This window comes from Euprymna scolopes, chromosome 40, assembly GCF_053919585.1.
Source record: "Euprymna scolopes isolate OS-2025 chromosome 40, ASM5391958v1, whole genome shotgun sequence".
Classification (NCBI taxonomy): domain Eukaryota; kingdom Metazoa; phylum Mollusca; class Cephalopoda; order Sepiida; family Sepiolidae; genus Euprymna; species Euprymna scolopes.
Window position 1 is genome coordinate 63,943,252 of NC_136521.1, and position 22,091 is coordinate 63,965,342.

The window sequence follows — 22,091 nt, forward strand, 5'->3', positions numbered from 1 at the left end:
GTAACTTCACCAGCTTTGAATGCAACAATTTTGGGTTCGGTTTCGATCGCAGCTGATGGCACCCAAATACTTGTTTTTTTTTCTTTTACATTTGTAAATCACGACTCTGTAATACTATATACGAAATCTGGACGATTTAAAATATCATATTTAAACGTATTTTACGACGCCCCCCCCAGCTGCTAGCCGTTAAAAAAAGCAAATTCAGCTCTATTTCTTCCCAAGTAAGATTAATAATTATTTTAGTCAAAGCTGGCGTTCTTTATTTGCTTAATAAGCATTCAGGATTTAACTTTCTTTTTCAATTTTTAGGGTCACTATTTTTAAGGTCTGGATAAACAAGGCAATGGTCGTCACTATGAGAGAAGTGGAATAGACAGAAGACTATTTAAGAGGAACTTACTATTCAAAAAGAAAGATCTACAAGTATTTGCTTACATTAGACTTGAAGATGACTATGGTATATTCAGCTGGGAAATAACCTAGCATTATTTGGTTGCACAGATAGGATGTTTTGGGAAATAAGCTTTATTCATGGAAGTTTCATATGCTTGTTTTTTGTACAAAGAGAAAGAGAGAGAGAGCGAGAGCGAGAGAGAGAGAGAGAGGAAGAAAGATGGATTGAGAAGAAAGTTCTTCGTTATTGTCGTAGGAATACGAGTTCTAGCTGTGAATGTTTTAAAGGGAAAAATGATACCATGGATTGAAGCTCAGTCAAGAACCTACTGTAAACATGATGTTACAGTAGAGAGTGACCATCAGCATCTTTTTGTTCATGGAAACTTCATCCGTTTTATTTTTGTAAAGAAAGAAAGGGAGAAAGAAAGACAGAGACAGATAGGGGAAGAGGAAAACGGGTAAAGATCTTTGTCGTTATTGTTGAAGAATACGAGTTCTCGCTGTGAAGGTGTAAGTCATTTTTTTCTTAAAACTATAAATATTCCCGGACTATGCTGGCTGGGTATTGCTGGTAATATATCTACAGTCATGATCATATTTATTGGCACGATCCAATAAAAACCTCATCTTATCTTAAAAATCCTTAAGAAAAGAGTTAAATCCAAGAAAATCACAAAGTATAACATATATTTTGAACTGCTCTTTTCAACTCAACAATCGAATTTCAGAATAAAACGAATAATAAAGAAATTACAAACGATATTTCAAAAATCCTTGGTTCAAATTTATTGGCACCGAAATTCTAATGATCGATTGTATAGCCTTTAGCCTTAATTACTTGCTGTAGTCGTTTATTATAGTTTTCCACTAACTTGTAGCATTCTTCAGCAGTAAATTTAACCGATTCCTCCTGATAATAATCCTATAACTGAACGATATTCTTAGTCTTCCTCTCAATTACTCTCCATTACTCTCAATTATAAAATCCTCCACAAATTTTCAATGGAATTGAGGTTCCGGCTCTGCGATGGCCACTTCAAAACATTGATATTGTTGTCCTCAAACCATTTCTTGTTGTCCTCAAACCATTTCTTAGATTAGCCGAATGCTTTGGGTCATTATCTTGCATGAATCAACAACGTCGACCAAGTAACAGCTCTCTAGCAGAGTCCTTCAAGTTTTCATTCAGGATTTTAACATAATTCTCCTCTTTCATGCTGCCTGTGACTTAACAAGTTGTCCTGGTCCAGTGGCAGCAAAGTATTCCCAAAACATCAAACTGCCTCCGCCATGCTTCACAGTTGGTATGGTGTTCTTAGCCAAGAAGGCTTCGCAAGATTTCCTGTAAACAAAAGGAACACTATTACGGCGGAATAACTCGAATTTCGTTTCGTCGGACCATATAACATGTTTCTTTATCAATATGACGCTTTGCGAACTCTAGCCTTGCTTTCAGATGCACAGCTTTCAATAAGGGGGGGTCTTCCTCGGGCAACATGGTTTCAAACCAGCCTTCTTCAAAACTCTACCAACTGTGTGTCAAGACACGTTCACTCCAGAGCTTCCCTGTTCCTCTACAATCTCACCAGCAATGATCCTTGTATTTTGGTTGTCACGTCAAACTATTTTTCGCTCTGCTCTCGCGGACAGTAGCCTGTTTCGTCCCCGGCCTTCCAAATTCATAACTTCACCTTGTGATTTGAACTTCTTTATGATGGCTCGAACGGTGGATTTGGGAATGTTTAGTTCCTTAGAAATCTTTTCATAGCCCCCCCCCCCACTTTGGAATGACATGCTATCACACGCTTCATGAGGTTTTCGTTGTGTACCTTAGTCTTAACCAAAACAAAGCTTCCTTGATTTAAATTAATACAAAGCAAACGCTGTCTAAAAATTTCTCCAACGGTGGATTTGGAAAGGTTTAGTTTCTAAAAACCTTTTTATAGCCCTCCGCTTGGGAATGACACGCTATCACACGCTTCCTGGGGTTTTTGCTGTGTACCTTAGTCTTAACCAAAACAAAACTTCTTTGATTTAAATTAATACAAAGCAAACGCCGTCTAAAAATTTCTGAAATTGTTTTAAAAATTAACATTAAATAAGCATAATAAGCCTTCAAAATGGTAATAAAACCATGTCAAACATGAAATTGGTTGTAATTATACTGGTAATAGATGAAAATAATAAGCCGTGTCAATAATTCTGAAAACGGTAATTTAGAAATTTCATTTGTAAGTTCTTCAGTATTCAATATTTTTGAAATGCAATTGTTGCACCAGAAAGAGCAGTTCGAAATACATATGAGATACTAAATAATAAATAACCTTCAATTCTGAACATTTTTATGAGATCTTATTAACAAAATATAATTTTTATACCGTGCTAATAAATATGATCATAACTGTAAATATATATAAAAGTGAAATTGTCTGTCTGTGCATGTACGTGGTGTCTGTGTGTGTAAATGGTACTAATATTAATTTAATCATATTGTAAACGAAGACAAGTAAACTCCCTTTTGTCCTTGTCGGTAAACATTCACTAAATGGGACACGTACAGTTTAAACATTTTCTACTGACTTGTAGTATTTGTCTTCCTATGAAATTAACATGATTGTTTGGTACTTTTCATGCTGAAGAATTATAAGTTGAATTACGACCGTGTGTGATCCAAAACTAAAACATTCTTCATCAGTCATACTCTTGTTCCTCATTTTTGGGTCCTCTCTCCCATTACACATATGTTTTTATTTTTCTGGTTAAGATAATGCATATTTTATTAAGGTAAATTACTGGTTAGATATCAGACATAAGTAATTTAAAAATTTAAAACATTAATTAAATATTAACAATAACTATCAACCATTATGGCAACCAGTCTCTGCTAGAATTATTTTGATATCAACCTCATGAATAAGTATACATCTGTCTGTAAATTTTGTCAAACCATCACATCAAAAGGTGGCAAAGCAACAAAAGCTTGTACAGAAACAAATAAGTTAACCCATCTTAAAGAAGTTTATCATCATCCACAAAAATCGGGGAAATAAGGCACCTTGCTACTATCGGGGACATAAGTTGCAGGTGCATTATGAAGGGAGATGAGGAGCAATATGTCTGTTCACATTACACTTGAACTTCTGCATGTCAGTACAGATGGAAAAGCAGAATCCCGAAAGAAATTTCCAAAGTCTAGCAGTTCTGAGGAAGAAACTATTGGAGTAGAAAGCTTTCTTACACTTAGGGATCTCTACTGTGTAGGGGTGGGATTTTGCTGCTTGACGAGTTTGTTCACGTCGAGGGGGTACAAGTGGTTGTACTTCGTCAGAGAATTCACCATTAAAGTACTTGTAGAACAGGCAGAGGGATGCAACATTTCGTCGATAAGACAGAGGCTTAAGCCTAGATAACAGTTCAGGACCTACCAGGTTGGTGAAACCCTGTCAAAAAGTGAGAGAAAATAGCAGACGCACCAGCCCAAATATGACAACAGGCGAATGTTGGCCTTATAGAGGTACAGGATACGTTAAGTAGTTTTCTAGCACCGTAGAGAGAGAGAGAGAGAGAGAGAGAGAGAGAGAGAGAGAGAGAGAGAGAGAGCACACCTTGTTCGCAGCAGCCTTGGGAATCCTCTCAATTCATGTTCCGTGTAAACGTTGGACCGATGAGTTTAAAGAAAGTACTTCTGGGTAATGTGTTATTGGCCATTGTTATTGGTGATAGAGAAGGTTTCTTGTAATTACGCTCTTCCAATGAAATTCACTTCTTTGCGTTTCATAGCAATTTCCATATTAAAAAAATATTGACTTGAAATACACCGATACACAGCGTTTAGAAGAAGCAAAAACCGCAGATAAGAAAGCAAACAAAATAAATGTTCAGCGACGGACATTACAAGAGCAAGTGGCAGCAAGTATGAGCCTCCAACGAAACACCAAAGTATTTAGTGGGGCAGGTTATCTCAATATTCCATAAGAATCTTTCACTAAGTGATACAAGCACCAAGTGAAAGATTGCAATTCAGCAATCTGCCCCAGTAACCATAGAATGAATATTGGCCAAGAACGAAATTTGAGCGATTACTGTCCAGAGGCTACAAGAGATTCATTATTTGATACGAGAAATGATTGTTGTTGATATACAAACATGTAATCTATAATTGGATTTAAAAGGCTTTATTGCAAAAAATTTGTTCAGATTACAGTATTCCATCAAAAAAGTAATTGACTGAACAAATAATTCCCAATATATTTACAAAAGTAAAAAAAAAACAATCCAATAATCTCTTGATGAAATTGGCAGCATTTCTTTGACCATAGAAATTTGAACAGTCGCTTCAAATAATGGCCACTTTCAGAGTTTGACACGTCATTGGTTTTCGAATGACTTTGAACAGAGCAGAGCTGTGCTTAGAGTTGGTCCATTTCTTGATACACGCTCAACTGCAAGAATAAGTGAAGCATTGCACAATGTTCTAGATGAATTTTGGATCTCTATATCTATGGAAGTAAGAATGTGTATGTGACGACGATTCTCAACCTATATACTCAACCAATTTTTGATCTACAGACTTGAAATTTTGTAAATAGAACGTCCAGACACGTCGAAAACTTTTAATCCGTTTTCATCCGGAAAAATGGCCGCTAAGGCAGTCCAAATTGAAAAATTGTCACATGATGGGGAGGGGGGGTGATAGAATTTGACCTTATCAACAAACATGACAGCTGCTTTATGTTAAGTATAAGGTTAGATAATAACACTTTGAAATAATTGTGTCAAGCTGGCCTGATTGTTATCGTATTTGACTCACAGTCGCTAGATTTTGGTTTTGATTTCAGCTCGAGTATTTCTTTTTTACTTACAAGAAAGGAACTGTTTATGGAAAATGATACACGCATGCACATGTTTTAGTTACTGTGCGTTTTATTTTTACTTCCTTCTTTGAAAGAATTTAACGTTATATAATATATAACGTTTTATACCTACGGTATTCTGTTAATAATAAATAAGAATTCTGAATTAATTCAAATATAACATTTATGCATATTTTACGGCCGGGTAACGCCGGGCGGCCAGCAAGTCTCTAATAAAGTATTCTTAGTATACAGGAAGAAATACGCTTGCTGGGGTAAGGCAATGTGGTCTAGAATCACCATCTCTCATTAAATAAGTCATTATTTCCATAAACAGACTATGACACTATCGTTTCCCAGGGAGCCTTACTTGGTTGAGCAACGTCTTCGGAACGCAACCAGCTCCCAGGGGGAATAGGCGATATCCAACGATAGGCACATGGAAACAGCAACACAACAGGTCGAGATGTCGCCGGCTATAACTGGCTGGTATGGGTTGTTTCTTGTATTCATTGCGTCGTTATAGGCATCTTTCCATCGTCGGCATTAATGGCATGAAGGAATTTTATGCTTATATAAAAATAGCGAACAAGTGCATTTTTATAAATATATAATTTATTTAAGATTTAACAATGAGGAGCATATTTTTATAAAGACCAGTTGAAACCAGATGCATGCTATGTTGCGTCCGGCGACCACAGAATCCAAGCTTCAACTGTTTTAAAACCATAGAATTATATTTTTCTCTCTCTTTCTTTATTGAAAGAGAGAAAACGGGACTGAAAGAGAAAAATAGAGAAAAAGAGATAGATAGATAGATAAATAGATAAATAGATAGATGGATAGAGAGAGAGAGAGAGAGAGAGAGAGAGAGAGAGAGAGAGAGAGGGGGGCTTCATACATAACGCGTAAACCTTGTTTTGTTTTTGTGTTCCTCGATGACGAGTTCTTTTGGGTTTGGCCTTTGGAATTCAGATCGTTTTGACTTAGTTGAATATTAATAAACGACTGTCGTTCAAACCCAGCCGGCATGCTCTAACCTTACGAAACCCACAAGCACCTGCTCAACACATCTGCACCTCACAAGTACAGACAAGTTAGGCACAAGGTTCATTAATGTAGAAGCCACCAGCTCTCCCAAAAGGGGCGCTCTCCATTGTGTCACAAGACAGTGAAGACAACCGTTACAACTAACAGAAGTATATTACCTGTTCTGCTTCTTTTCGGAAACTACCGAGCCGAGCTGACTGAAATTTTGTATGGACTTTTGTTCTGAAAAAGTTGCATAAACTAAGTATTATGGTTTCTATTCGATGCACAGTTAAGGAATAAAAGGGATTAATATTTAATGCAAAATGAGCACAAATTTAACCATATTCAACCATCAATTTGGCATAAAATACTCATTCTATGTCAACAGGCTATAATTATTTCCAGTTGTTTACAGGCTAAAAATCTAGTGATAATAATATTAATCAGTTAACATCTGATAATGGTTGCCTACCTGAAAAAATAAATCAGCGTGTTTCCTTTATTGTCATAAGATCAACAATAAAAACATAGCTTTCTAATCCTTATAACAATATTTTCCCTGCCGTTCCCTTCGCTCTGAAGACAATGATTGCCCCCCCCCAAACCCTACGCCTACTGACATCCTGTTCTTGTGCTTGCATACATGGGAGGTCGTCCATATATCAAACCGCAAGCGGTAGGATTTGGCATTCAGGGGGAAATCCTTGATGTCGCCCGTTGTGCATGCATCAACCTCAAACTAGTCGAATAATCTATCAAATCCAGAGTCATCCATCTTCATTTTATTGCAAACAGACGGCATCGTGCTCAACACGGGGAAAGGTTAAAATTAATGACTGTCCATGTTATTCAATGACCTTTGAACTTGAAGAGATTGTGTAAAACAAGTGAGACTTAGAAACTGCCGCTTGTAATAGTAACTTGATTTCATCATGACAGTATGGTAGCCATTACTAATAAGCAGAGCGTTACCAGGGAACAGTTTATCAGGCATGTATATGCTTTAATTTTTGTTGTTGTTAAACGAGATTTACTTCTGCATTGGACTTGCCTCAGGATCAACTGGTCTGCATGACGTGCTACTCGTTGGTCGCAGTTATTATTTAGTTTAACCCTTTTAATAGTCATTTTGTTTCATTACGAGAACGCAATGACTCAACTCCGTCTCAGTAGACAATGGATACTCCTGTAAAGGTATCTGCGCATGTAATTGTGAGGCAAGGATTGTGCAATCTCTAACCACACCTCTCCTGAATCGGCGCTGCTTGGGTTCAGTGGAAAGGAAAAGCTCAGGACTAACTGGAAACAATGCCGAGATAAGCGGAGAGCACATACAGCACCTGTAATTCCCAAATGGTCACCCGTTTTAGTACTAACCAGTCTCAACGTTGCTTAACTTTGGTGATCTGATGGGAACCGGTGTGGCAACTTGATTATGCTGTGTATATATCATACAAGAATATATTAGGCATTACTAACCAGAAAAGCGTTGACATAGAATATTAGTCATTACCAAGTAGCTTAACATTATCAAAGGAAGAGTGTTGGATATTGGTAGGCGACCCCGGGAAGATAAGCAATAATGTAATAGGTTGCATGCACGCAAATTGATTCTATTTAGAAAATTGCGGGACTTTCCATCATTTTCTATTTGAACAGAAGTGGTTGGTAATAACCACTTCTGTTCAAGTCTGACAAAGTTGCTGGATCGTGAATACATATCGTGAATATATATATATATATATATATATATATATATATATATATATATATGTATATAGGGAAAAGAAATTAATTGTCTTCCCTATATATATATATATATATATATATATATATATATATATATATATATATATATATATATATATATATATAAAAAAAAATTACAATAAGTTTACCAAGGTAATCAAAATGGTAAACTTAAAATATATTATAAATATTAAAGAGTTAATATTTACAAGAAAAGTAATCTCAACCAGATGTAAAAGCTCAATAAAACCGAGAAGGAAATAGAGCTTATAATATGAACAAATGATTAATAAAACATGTTAAAAAACATCTTGAAAAAGAGTTAAAAACATATTTAATTTTAAAAAAGGAAGCACAAGATAAGTGGATAGCCCTTAATCCGCGGAGTTTCGAAGAAATACTCTCCTTCTCATCAGAGGGCAGGAATTAGCAAAATGTGGGATCGGATTTTGCATATAAAAGTATTTAATAAAACTACACGTAAGTCACAGATCTTACTTGGTAAAAAAAGGGTGAGGCAAGGGGAATAGGAGGTAAAAGAAAAATGATAAAAATATTTCACATGAATGGATAGTCCGGTGAAGGGTAAAAAATCCAAGAATGGTAAAATCCAAAACGGTCGAATTTAAAATTTCCAAGCCAATGGGTAAATTCCAAATGGTCCAAAATAATCCAAAAGGCAGAGTTCCTTGGAAAAAATCGCAAATGGAATGAATTCCAAATCATTAAAAGAAAAAGCACTGGAGAGAATATTTAAAACACGTCTGTCAAGGCTGGAGGAATCAAGTAAAATTATATATATATATATATATATATATATATATATATATATATATATATATATATATATATATACGGAAAAGAAATTAAGACTGTAAATTAAAATTTTCAAAGAAATTTATCGTTCAACCGAATATTCAAAAATAAAAAAATATATTAAGAAGTCCTTGATCCAAAAAGTTTCAAAAATGCTATTCTTCTCTTCAAAGGAAAAAAAAACATCATCAAATTACTAGTATAGTTTCTATATGAGAAGCTATACTTCCTATTGTGGGTGTATTGAGCTTTTTATGTGTTTGGCCCTATTATATAAATATGCATATTAAATCTTTTAAGTTTGAACTTGCTTTTGTCTGGTAAACTTCTCATCCTTTAGCCTGAATTGATTATATATATATATATATATATATATATATATATATATATATATATATATATATATATATATATACATATATATATATATATATATATATACATATATATATATATGTGTATATATATATTAATATATATATTATATATACGTGTATATATATTAATATATATATATGTATATATATATGTGTGTGTGTATATATATGCTAGCAATGTTGAAAGTTCAATCGAATATAATTATTTGGTTGGTTGGGTTTGTTATTAAGGCAATCATATAAGTTTTATATTGCATTTTGATCATATAATTACTTTCTTGGAGAGAGCAAAACAAATTTTATTTTCCGCTTTAGTTGAAATTAGAGAGATTGGTGAATAAAAGAGTGATTTCTTCTATGTAATGTATACACGTCTTTATTATATGCACATATCTCTACTTCAAAGTTGTTTTCGTGGCAAGCGGCTGGTCTAACTTCAGTCTATAATACCTCCTCCAAAACTTCATGAAATACACTTGTCTGTTGTTGTGACATATTGGAAATAAAAGAGTCTAATATCTGTACGTGATGCCGTCCGTATAAATATTTTTTTATAGCGATGCAATATTCTAATGTTTCGAAGTGTTCGTTTGAATAATCTAATTCCGGAATAAGTAGCGATCAACCAATCTGAGGCAGCGGACTTTCACGAGGGAGACGTTATTGTTTATTGATTCTACTACGGGGAAGTTTATTGTATATATGTGTCGGTATGAGCCAATTAAGGGCGGTGTAAACGTAAAATCTAGTAAACGCGTAGATTTCCTAACGTCGTCAACTGGTGATGCTGGTAGGAATTAATATATAGAGAGAAAAATAGGTACCCCTTCCTCTATGGATGGTGCAACTGTGATTGTGTTGCTTCTAGAATATAATGTAGTATTTCAATAACATGATTGAATGTCTGCAGAGGTGTTTGAAAGTTACATAAAATAGTACCTATTAATCTAGCTATATTAAATTTGTATTTGGCATCTGTTTTTGCAAAGCTAGGATAGTTGGGTCCAGAGGGAATTTCTGCAGTCCTTTTATTATATATATATATTTATATATATATATATATATATATATATATATATATATATATATATATATATGTGTGTGTGTGTGTGTGTGTGTGTGTGTGCGTGCGTGTAAAATGTTTTTGACTTTGACTCCTGATGGGGGTAGTTATTTATTTGCCGCCCACCTCAGCAAAATGTGTCACAAGGTCGGAAAATGTGTCATAAGGTCGGCCCCTCACCTGTTGAGCTGAGTGTCAAGTGACGAATCTTTGACCAGTACTACAACCCTGTTTCCCTGCAGCCGAAGCCGCTAGGAGACCTTCCCCTATCAGAGGACTGATGGAAATAGCTATTTATTTGGTGTCCACCACACCAAAATGTGGTACAAGGCCGGGAGGTGGAAATAAGCAAGCTCCCCTAAAGGGGGACACTCTTGCCTCATCAAAACCCCCGTTGGCATTCCCCGGTAGGGGCGCCTCAAGTGACAAGCAATTAACTTGCCCAACCGGAAAGCCCTCTGGCAAGGCTTGGGAGGGTTGACCTTCTAGGTAGTACCCAGGCGGCGTACCTCAGTCCAACAGTACATATTGAAATCAATTGTGTCTCATTTTTGCCGTTTGAATTAAACGATTTTACGTTGCATCATTAAAAAACACTAAAAAATACAATCTTCTTCCACAAACGGCTAAAATAATTCACGTGGACTTTTTCGAACATGATTGCTAGGAATGAACGCTGTCCACGCTACAAATGTCCAGTTCTTTCAACGGTTTTCTTTGTCTTTTTCATTTCGATACTTTTTTGTGACCAAGAGCGGAGGTCCGCTTGAAATATAAAAAATAACAATAAAAATATTAAATACAAAAAGTAACATCGTTTTTCCAGCTTCAACCCCTTCATAACCTTTATATCACTATACTAGAAGCATACGTGGACATTTAACATTATATATATATATATATATATATATATATATATATATATATATATTCCCGTTCACATACACCTTACAGGATAAAGCTAGAACCCAGAATTAGATAGAATCGAGCAATTGCATCGACAACGGACAACGCCAGACCCAAAGTGGGTTTCGATGTACTGCATCTCATCAGTGACGTGCTCCGACATAGGCGCGAACCCAGGTCGTCGCACTCATGAAGTGTGCAATACTGACGACCTAACGATATGGGCCATGGCGCAATCGATTTTTTAAATTCTTATATTTTTCATCCAGTTCTACATTCTACGATGTGACAAGCAACGCGTCATATACAACTAAGATAGTTACTGCTGGTATGCAGGCGGTAGATATCACATCTACAAACATTAACTGAAATTAGCCGACTCCCCAGACACGATTACGGAACAACCTTATTTGTTGAGGGACAACACGTCCCTACGAAGGATGACCCGTTTTTTTCTACATATATTAGACATTAAGAGGAGATTATAGATAGATATATAAATTCCCGTTCACATACACCTTACAGGATAAAGCTAGAACCGAGAATTAGATAGAATCGAGCAATTGCATCGACAACGGACATGCAGTACATCGAAACCAACTTTGGGTCTGGCGTTGTCCGTTGTCGATGCAATTGCTCGATTCTATCTAATTCTGGGTTCTAGCTTTATCCTGTAAGGTGTATGTGAACGGGAATTTATATATCTATCTATAATCTCCTCTTAATGTCTAATATATATATATAATATATATATATATTATATATATATATATGTGTGTGTGTGTGTGTGTGCGTGCGTGTGCGATCGCAACCTATATACTCAAGGAATTTTAAATCTGCAGACTTGATATTTGGTATATATTGTATTCAGATACGTGGAAAACTTTCTAATCAGTGTCCACCCAAGAAAAAGGGCTGTTAAGTTGTCTAAAATTTAAAAAAAAAAGTACTTGGAATTATCAGATTTTCATCTGTTTGTAAACTGTTGCACGACTGCGCATGCGCGAATCGTTCATATAAGAGCTTAATTATTTTAAGGATAAATAGGTGTGAAAACACTTTTAAGGTCTTGGCAAGCTGGTCTGATGGTTACCGTACTTGACTCACTGTCTTTAGGGTTTGGTTTTGATCTTAGCTCGAATATTTTTCACTTACAAGAAGTGAACTTTTTAGAAAAAAACATAAAACCTGCATACACATATCTCAGTTTCTTTCCGCTTTTTACTTTATTCTTTAAGGAATTTACCGTTACGTTTTATACCGTGCAACGCTGTTAGCGTATTATATTTCTCATGTTGGCATGTTTGTATGGAGCTATATATATATATATATATATATATATATATATATATATATATATATATTATGGTCATGTCTCGGAAGTAGAGTGAAAAGCACATCTTATTTTTCTTTTATTAATATTATTTTTTTCCTTGTACACATGTTTGTGAATTATTCCATGGATTTCTGCCTTTAGATTATTATGGACCATTTTCTTCCAATTACGGGATGTCTTTGGATTTTACTTGTACAAATGGAAATTCTTTTAACTTTCTTGAAGTTTTACATTTGGATTTTACCGTCACTGGATTTTTTATCTTCCACCAGACTATCCATTCATGTGTAATCACCTTTTTCTTTACCATATTCCCTCTGCTTAACTTATTTTGTTTTCAAGTAAGATCTTTGACTTACTTGTTGTTTCATCAAATACTTCTTCATGCAAAATCCGATCCCGCATTTTGCTAATTCCTACCCTCTGATGAGAAGTAGAGTATTTCTTCGAAACTCCGCGGATTAAGGACTATCCATTTATCTAGTGTTTCCTTTTCAGATTAAATATGTTTCTAACTCATTTCAAAGTGTTTTTTAACATATTTTATTAACTTTTTGCTCATATATATATATATATATACATATATATATATATATATATTAGTGTTCGGACGACTTACTGGAATCGGAATCGGGAATCGAAAAAATCGGAATTTTTGAGGGTATCAGAATTGGTAAAGGGATCAGAAAATGTGTACCTATTTTCCGATACCAAAAACGATCTTTTAATTGTTTTTTTTATTTGATTTTCTTTAAGGAAAAATATTCTACCGCTGATAGTAATACTACAATAATAAATACAAATCGATAGAACATCCCGCCCAAGCGTATCATAACGTTTAAGAAAATATCTGCCCATATAACATGTGTTTTTGCGGAAATCGTGAATAACAACAAATTTATAGTCAAATATTTAGAGCTTTATAAAATCGGAATCGAAATCAGTAATTGTATCACAATCAGGAATTTAATACGGAATCGGTAATTGTATCAGAATCGGAAAAAATATTGGAATCGTCCCATCTCTAATATATATATATATATATATATATATATATATATATATATATATATATATATATATATATATATATATATCGTTCGACTGGTAGTAATCGTGACTCCCTGCACTGAAGAATCCCGAAAGGATGAAACACTAGTGTCTGTAGGTATTTAATTATTATAGTAAAAAAATAATTATGACAGCCCCTTTAAGAAATTCGTTTCTTATCGTTGAGCACTTTCCGTTGAATTAAAAGTCGGTCAATTTAGCTCTTATGCGTAGATCATCGTATAACGATTTGATCACTGTCTGTCTGACGTAATGAACATTTAAATTAAAATGTTTAAAATTCAACGCTACTTCACACGGTTAATAGTAGCCGAATGAATACGGCCTCCGCTAATCGAGCCAGAGATGTCTCGTGTCGCGGGGTTCGAATCGTTCGACTGGTAGTAATCGTGACTCCCTGCACTGAAGAATCCCGAAAGGATGAAACACTAGTGTCTGTAGGTATTTAATTATTATAGTAAAAAAATAATTATATATATATATATATATGTAGTTTTTTTGTTGTTGATATTTTTTAAACGATATTGAGATAATCGTCTTCACCTTGAAGATCGGATGTATTTTTTAGAAATTGCCCATTTATCATTTTGGACGTAAACAATAAACACACACACACACACATATATTATTATTATATATTATATATGTATATATAAAAAGACGGTCTTATTAATTTCAACTGTCAAGTTGTATATTATGCTTCCCAAAAGAAAAACTCTGTCGTGTTCAATCAGTTGTACTTGAATAAAGACCTGCTGCCAATATATATATATATATATATATATATATATATATATATTTAGTGGAAATGGTAATTAATAAAAACTGAAGAAAGTGCTCAATACTGTTGTAGAGCAAATGTGCGTTTTATTTTTTATTACCGTATCCTTCTGTTAAGTTACATTATTGTTTCAGCTACTCGGCCGTTTTTTTTTTGGCCGTCTGTAGCTTCCTCAGACCTTTACAGAAATGTTCGCTATTTCGGGATGAAAGAGTGAAAGAGTGAATGAGGTCAGGGGGGGGGCTGCGAGGCGGACGGAAGAAAGAGAGGAAGGGAACAAGGGGTGAAGGTGGAAGGGGGCGCTTGGTATGTCGGTAATGTATTAGTTTTGGGGTTTAAGCGTCCACCATAAACTGTAGGCATTACAAATCCCACCTCCTTAGCAACTATACACCTCTCTAAAACATCCCTTAGACAACACCACCTTAAATCCCCCTAATTATATATCCAATACAACCACCCACCACAACTACCATGACATACACTCAACCAAACCCCCACAACCAACTCCCCCCACACCCACACTACCTTACCCCCTCCCCCTAAGAATCCCCCTAAATCCACAAAATAACACATGTCCCCAATCACCACCAACTCTAAATACCACATAACCTCATCCCACATAACTACCCAATAATCGGCATCAATTCCCCTCCCCCTGGCCCCGCCCCCCCTTTCCAACCCCAACACATCCTACATGCAACCTCCACGACTTAACACGGAAATTGTTTACATATAACTATGTGGATTCACACCTGCACAGGTAAGTGCACATGGAAATGTACAACCAACCGATGCCTCATGTGCATAGACGCATACCTTAGAGTATGACACCCCAATATAACCTTCCGCCCAAACTGATCGATAATACCATAAAAAATACCCCAACTTAGAACAATAACTACAGCACTCAATCCCCATATAAACCACCCCAAACTCCTTCCCAAAATCTATAAATATGGCTACCTAGGACCAATATCCCGGGTACGTGGGCGCTTATTAATGCGTATATAAGTATATGTGGATGACACCCGTGCCCACATTTACGGCATGTCACGCTATATACCCGTATATATATGCGTGCGCGCATATCTGTGCTTGAGGGAGTGTGGGTATGTATCTTTGCAGATGTATATAACGAGAGCATAGATGTGTGCATATGTGTATGCGTGTATGCATGTATATCTGCGTGCATGCATGCGTGTGGGAACGTGCATCTGTAGGTGGTATTTGTATGCGGAGGAGTACGCCGGCGCGCCCATGTGCACCCACATCTAACCTAAAGAAACCGCCACTAATGAAAATGAAAACATTATGTATAGAACCCTGGGAATGATACTTACCAAGAAATCACAAACGAGACGCATAAAAACTTTAACATTTAGACTCGAAGTTTAAAGTAACCCCCTCCTCCCACCCCACATATTCCCCTTCCCCACCATGTATCCCTATGCCCTCAGCCACACCAGAAATGAACTTCCCAGACATTCCCCCACAAGTTCCTTAAACTCCCAAACTAATACATTACCGACATACCAAGCGCCCCCTCCCATCTTCCATCTTGTTCCCTTCCTCTCTTTCTTACGCCTACCTCGCACCCTCCCTGACCTCATTTACTCTTTCAGTCTTTCATGCTAAAATAGCTGTAAAAGTCTGAGGAAGCTACAGACGGCCAAAAAAACGGCCGAGTAGCTGAAACAATAATGTAACTTAACAGAAAGATAGGGCAATAAAAAATAAAACGTATATATATATATATATATATATATATATATATATATATATATATATATATATATATGTGTGTGTGTGTGTATGTATGGGCGATGTCACCGATTTCGATGACAAGAAAAATATGTGAAGGTTAAACCTTCGTCAATCATCATTCAATTTCGAGCAACGTCAGGTCACCATCCTAGTATATATATATATATATATATATATATATATATATATATATATATATATATATATATATATATATACAGTGGATAATCATATTTAAAAAAATATATATATATATATATATATGTGCCGTTCCCCATTAAAGAGTGTACCAGATTGGTCAATGGGAAAATTATTCCCAAAAAGCATTTAGGTAAAAATGCACTTTCGTATAAATTCTTGAATTCGTTCAAGAAAGTATCGCTAACAAAAACAAATAAAAAACATCTACGTAAAAGTGATACATTTAGTAGTCCGGTGAGGTTAGCCGCGTGGTAGAGGTTTAGGCTTCTTATCACGAGGTGCCGATTTCGAATCTCGCTAGATTCAGCCACTCTGATGAGTCGTGGACGACGAAACACGTGTCAGTGGATAATCATATTAAAAAAAAAAAAAATAATAATATATGTGCCGCTCCCCATTAAAAGGTGTTCCAGATTGGTCAATGGGAAAATTATTCCCAACAAGCATTTAGGTAAAAATGCACTTTGGTATAAATACTTGAATTCATTCAAGAACGTATCGCTAACAAAAACATATATATATGAGAGAAAGTGGTATTCTAATTCAATAAGAAATCTGGCTACACATGTACATATGCTTAAGTGTAAATTAGCCGCAGGCTATAAATATACACTTACCTCTTCATATACTCTTTATTTATCAACTTCTTGCGATCTCACCTCGATCTGCGTCGATCTCTCTTTTTCTGCAGTAAACCTCGAATGACTTTCATTTCCACTAAGTGGTCAGTGTGCTAGACTCAACTAATGGCCGCCTTCTCACCTTTATCGGTCACAATTGAGGCCAGTTGCAAGTTCGACTGACGATTCCCCGGGCATGGAAAGCAATTTGTTCTGGCCGCAGTCCAGTTTGGGGTGATAAAAAGTAGTTACGTTCGAGAAGCTTCGTCATCGATTCACAAATAACTATGGAAGTGTTTACAACTCAGCTGGTTTTACTTTTTGTATATTTTACTTTAGTTATTTTGCAGAGATCGACAGGTTCAATCTTGCACCTATGTTTTTTTTTTGTTTTTACATAAGAGTCACTATTTATCAAGGCCTGGAGACCACTCGAGGATGTAATGTAATCAATGGGATAATATCGTAGAAATCGTTATTAATCGAGATTTGGTAATTTGGTAAATATGCTTACTTAAGGGGGCAGTTAATCAAGAATTTGTTTATATTGAACTTGAAGACAACCATATTTTAGTCAGCTAGGAAGCAGGCAAACGGAAGAGAGTTCTACAGACGCGCAGTTCTAAGAAGAACGCTTTGTTCATGGAATCTACGCTATGATTAAGGTTCAGATAAAGAGAGGGGGAAATTATGGACAGTGATTCCAGTTAGATGGGTGTTTTTCGTGAATGATCGGCAATGGGGAATCAGAGATTAAAGCACAGACGAGCACTTGCTATGGAAATAACGATAAAACAAAGACAGGCGCGCAATGTCTCTTCTGCGGAAAAGAGGTTGCAGGAAAGAGAAATGCGTGCATGGAAAGTAATATGGTTAAGCTTAAATATGGGAAAGTAAAGAACTAGTTGTGAAAACTGGAAAAAGAAAAGGACGAGATGCTCTAGTAAAAATATAATAAATTTATAACTTAAAATATTGCAGAATTAATATTTTTTTAAATTCAATTCATAATATTATAATAATCAATTCTTAATACTACAATATTTTAAGTTAAAAAAATATTTTTTTTACTAGAATATCTTGTTCTTTTCTTGTCCAGTTTTAACAGCTAGTCTTTTACTTTTGATGCCCGCATTTTTCTATTGTAATACACACACACATACACACACACACACACACACACACACACACACACACACACACACACACACACACACACACACACACATATATATATATATATATATATATATATATATATATATATATGAGTGGAATTCAACCAAAATTGTTATATTTTTTTGTATTTATTTCTGATTTCATATTTTAATTTTTCATTTTTTAGATCACTGAAATAATTTTTTTAAGTCATAGAAATTATTTTTGAAATAGTTTTAACGCGTTTGGGACGTTCCTTTTTTTTATAAAGCGTCTTTTTCAGACAGTTTGTAAACTATTCCAAATGTAAAATATTGAAAATGTAGAATAGCGTTTTCGCTGACCATTTTGAACTGTGAACATTTCTAAAAAAATCCTGAATGTTTTCATGGATTAATTTATTGTTTACTCAATGTTGCTGTTTTTTTTCTTTTTCTTTATATATTTTTCTTTCTACTTGTGTGGAGGTGTGGGGTGCATTTTTGTTTGGTCATATGTGTGTCTATGTTTGTGTGTTCCTGCGAGGGGTGTGAGTGCGTGCATTTGTATGGGGGTGTGTTTCTTTGTATTGGCTTGTGGAATTCGGGTTCTGTCTTATAGTTTGAATAAGCGTTGTCTATTATTCGTTGTTTGGTAGGAGATTGTCATTCAATTTTCATTTTTAGATTTTAATTTCTTTCTATTGCAATATTCGTTTTAGTCATACTCTATTGATAATATTTATGATTTGATAATTACGTTTGTTGACATAAAGAGCGATATTTATGAATAATCATAGAGAATTTCTTACTGTTCCTACTTATTTGTCTCTCCACGTGGACAGAGTTAGACACAGGATTAGTTTTTAGTGTCTGGAGAAAATTCCGTTCCCCAAAAGGGATAGGCATAAAAATGAATGAGAATTGTATCAGACACTGATCGAGGATAGTAGAGGTGAAGTATGGCATCAGGGCAGATACTACACTGTGATTCTACGTATGTTTAGTGTTGTCAGTTTCGTAGTTAAGTAATGTTGGTATTGTTCAATGTGTTACATTAGCGACGTGGGAAATTGTGTCTGTGCCTTGTACGTGTGTGTGGGCGTGTGTGTGTTTTAATGAGTTGGTTCTGATTTATGTGCGGAAGTGTATACATGCACACGTACGTATGTGCGAGTGTGTTTTGCATTTTGTTTGTTTGTGTGTTGATATTGAGCTCTATTCAATTCGGGGGTGAATCTTATAATGATTTTTTTCCTGTGTAAGTAAGTAAAAGTACTTGTCGGTTTGGAAAATATGCATTATTTTAAAGTAATTTCCATTGAATGTATGTACGTGATTTGAAACAAAGAGGTGTCCGTTTTCTGCAATTTTTATGTTGCTCTTATGTAAGGCAACTCAATTGTTGACATTTGTGGTGGCGCCTACATAAGATGTGTTGCATGCTGTGAATCTTAGTGTATATACTATATCTTTGGAAGTGCAGTTTAGTTATTTTTTAATGTTTGTGTTGGTTTTTTTTTAATGCGTTTCCTTCTATTATTATGTCCCAAACTCCATATCGTTGTATGTTGCATTTTGTAGTCTGTTGATTCAGTTTGGAGGAATTTAGGATGAGTTTTAAGTTTTGGGGGTTGGCGTTTGCTTTTTATTATTTTTGTTGTTTTAAGTATGTTCGTTAGTTTATCGTTCTGGCTGAGAAAGATAAGGTTTTTGTAAATAGTTCTAGGCTGTTTGTATTGTGTGAAGAGACATACACTAACATTTGTTGGTTGTTGTGCTTTTGGGGGGATTTATTAGTTGGTATACTGGAACTTTTCCTGCTTGTCTGATACCTTTATGAATTAGTAGGGTTATTTGCAGTTCATTTAGTTGTGTCGAACAGAGGTGTTTTTGACTATGGTGCAGACTCTTAATTTTAGATAGATGTTTGGATGGTGGCTTTTGAAGTGGAGACATTATTGAGTGCCTGTGGGTTTGTGGTAAATGTCTGTGATTATAGTGTTGTCTTTAATTTTTACTAGAATGTCTAGAAAAGGTAATTCTGTAGGACTTTGTGAAAATGATTTTGGGATGGAGATTTTGGACTATAGTGTAGCGTTCTTTGGTGTCCCCCCATGTAGTTTTCCAGAAGATAAAGCAATTGTCCAGGTATCTCTTTCAAGATTTTTGAAGACCATCTTGGCATGGTGTCCGTATTTCTGCTCTATTCTTTGATAAATAGTCTTTTCCAGGTAGGCTAGTGTGACGGTGACGTATTTTGTACCCATTGATGTGCTTAGTATTTGACTGTAGTTATCATTATTAAATTTGAAGAAGCTGTTGTTGAGGAAAAAATGCAGACTACTCATGCAGATCCAAGAAGAGAGAAGGTGCAGGGGGGGGGTCAATCTCTCGTATATCAAGCGACACTCACGCATCGGGCTAGAAATATAGTAAAAGTATACATCGGTATGGCACAAAGGGACGTTTAAGTAGATATTTTACACTCATAATAGTTCCTTTAGGACAAGGGCAAGAATAAACACAGCATTAGCTGCCCGATTATTGCAATTAAAAGATAACGAAACACCATACTTACACTATTAAATGGAAGAATATAAAGAGAAAACCAGTATACCAACCAACCTTGAAACGATTCCCCCATTGTGATGCGGGAAAATGCCACATTGTAAGGGCTATAAATGACCCTGAAAAGATCTGTTTGAATGTCCGCACTCAATGCCTAAAAACCCGTGTGCATAGGAAATAAAATAAAATAAATTAGTATAATTGATAGTACATATTTAGACAATTAGTTGCAAAGAAAAAATAAAATAAATATGTACAAAGAAATGTTGATTAAAAGCTAGGCAATTTATTAAGAGCTAGGTAAATGAATACAATGAACTCAAATATATGAAAGTATGTACATATGTAAAGTGAAATTTTATAGTTTGAGAAATAACATTTTTATGGAGTTGTGTTATTTTGTAGAGGTGGTGTTTATTATGGCGTGGGAAACTAACTCAAAACATACCTTAAAAACTAGTTTCCCATAGGTTTTCGAGTGTGCTGAAAACGAATATTGCATTTAAATTTTCCGCAAATACATATTTTCCAAGTATAAAACAAAAATATTCATGCTTGCACGTACAACAATGGGCACCACGTATAACATAAGGAATTACATTGCATAATACCCGGTAAATACTTATTTGCAGAAAATTAATTTGATTTTTAGCACACCCGAAAACCTATTGAAAGCAATTTTTTTAAGGTAGGTTTTGTGTCGGTCTACCAAGCCACAATTACTAAAGAAACCCCAGCCCTAAAAAATAACAAAATCCTCTGGCCTTGATGGAGGGGAGACTAACACTTGCTGCTATGGTTTTAAATGATCTGAAATAACAGCGACATATTTATCATATGTTATCTCTCCCCTCTTTGATTTTCATACATAAAGTAAATTTCACAGTGTATAAGGATTATTTGATACTAGAGATATTCATAATAAAACTAATTTCCAAAAGAGGGGAGATATAACATATGAGACATATATGTTCATATGTCTAAAATAAATTTCATCAAAAAACATGCACTTTTTACGAAATAAATAAACAATAAAAACTAAAAGGCACCGAACGTATTAACGTACAAATACATTTAAAGCATATTAAAATATGTATATGGGCCGCGGGGAAAATTTAATAACCTCGACCTTTTATCATTCACAAAAGCGACAACAGGAAAATTTAAAGAATTCTAACTGTTTTCACCAACAACACTGGCGATGAGGAACTTTTTACTAATGGCCCTTTTAAAAGACGCCACAACCTTAACTCCTAGAATTTATTACAATAAGGTTTGGATATTTCTGTTTAGGGCCATGGACTACATAGACTATATCTCTAATTCATTCTCTATCTGTGCTCAAAACTAAATTCCAAGAACAGAGTTGCCTTCCTAGAACTTATTGGCTGCTTGCAACGCAATACGGGTTGT

At 35.1% G+C, this 22,091-nt stretch overlaps 1 pseudogene; it reads right to left on the reverse strand.

Annotated features, from left to right (window-relative positions):
• Window positions 1–7,612: 7,612 nt before the first annotated feature.
• Window positions 7,613–7,730, reverse strand: LOC145265781 (5S ribosomal RNA; annotated as a pseudogene).
• Between the last annotated feature and the right edge of the window lie 14,361 nt (window positions 7,731–22,091).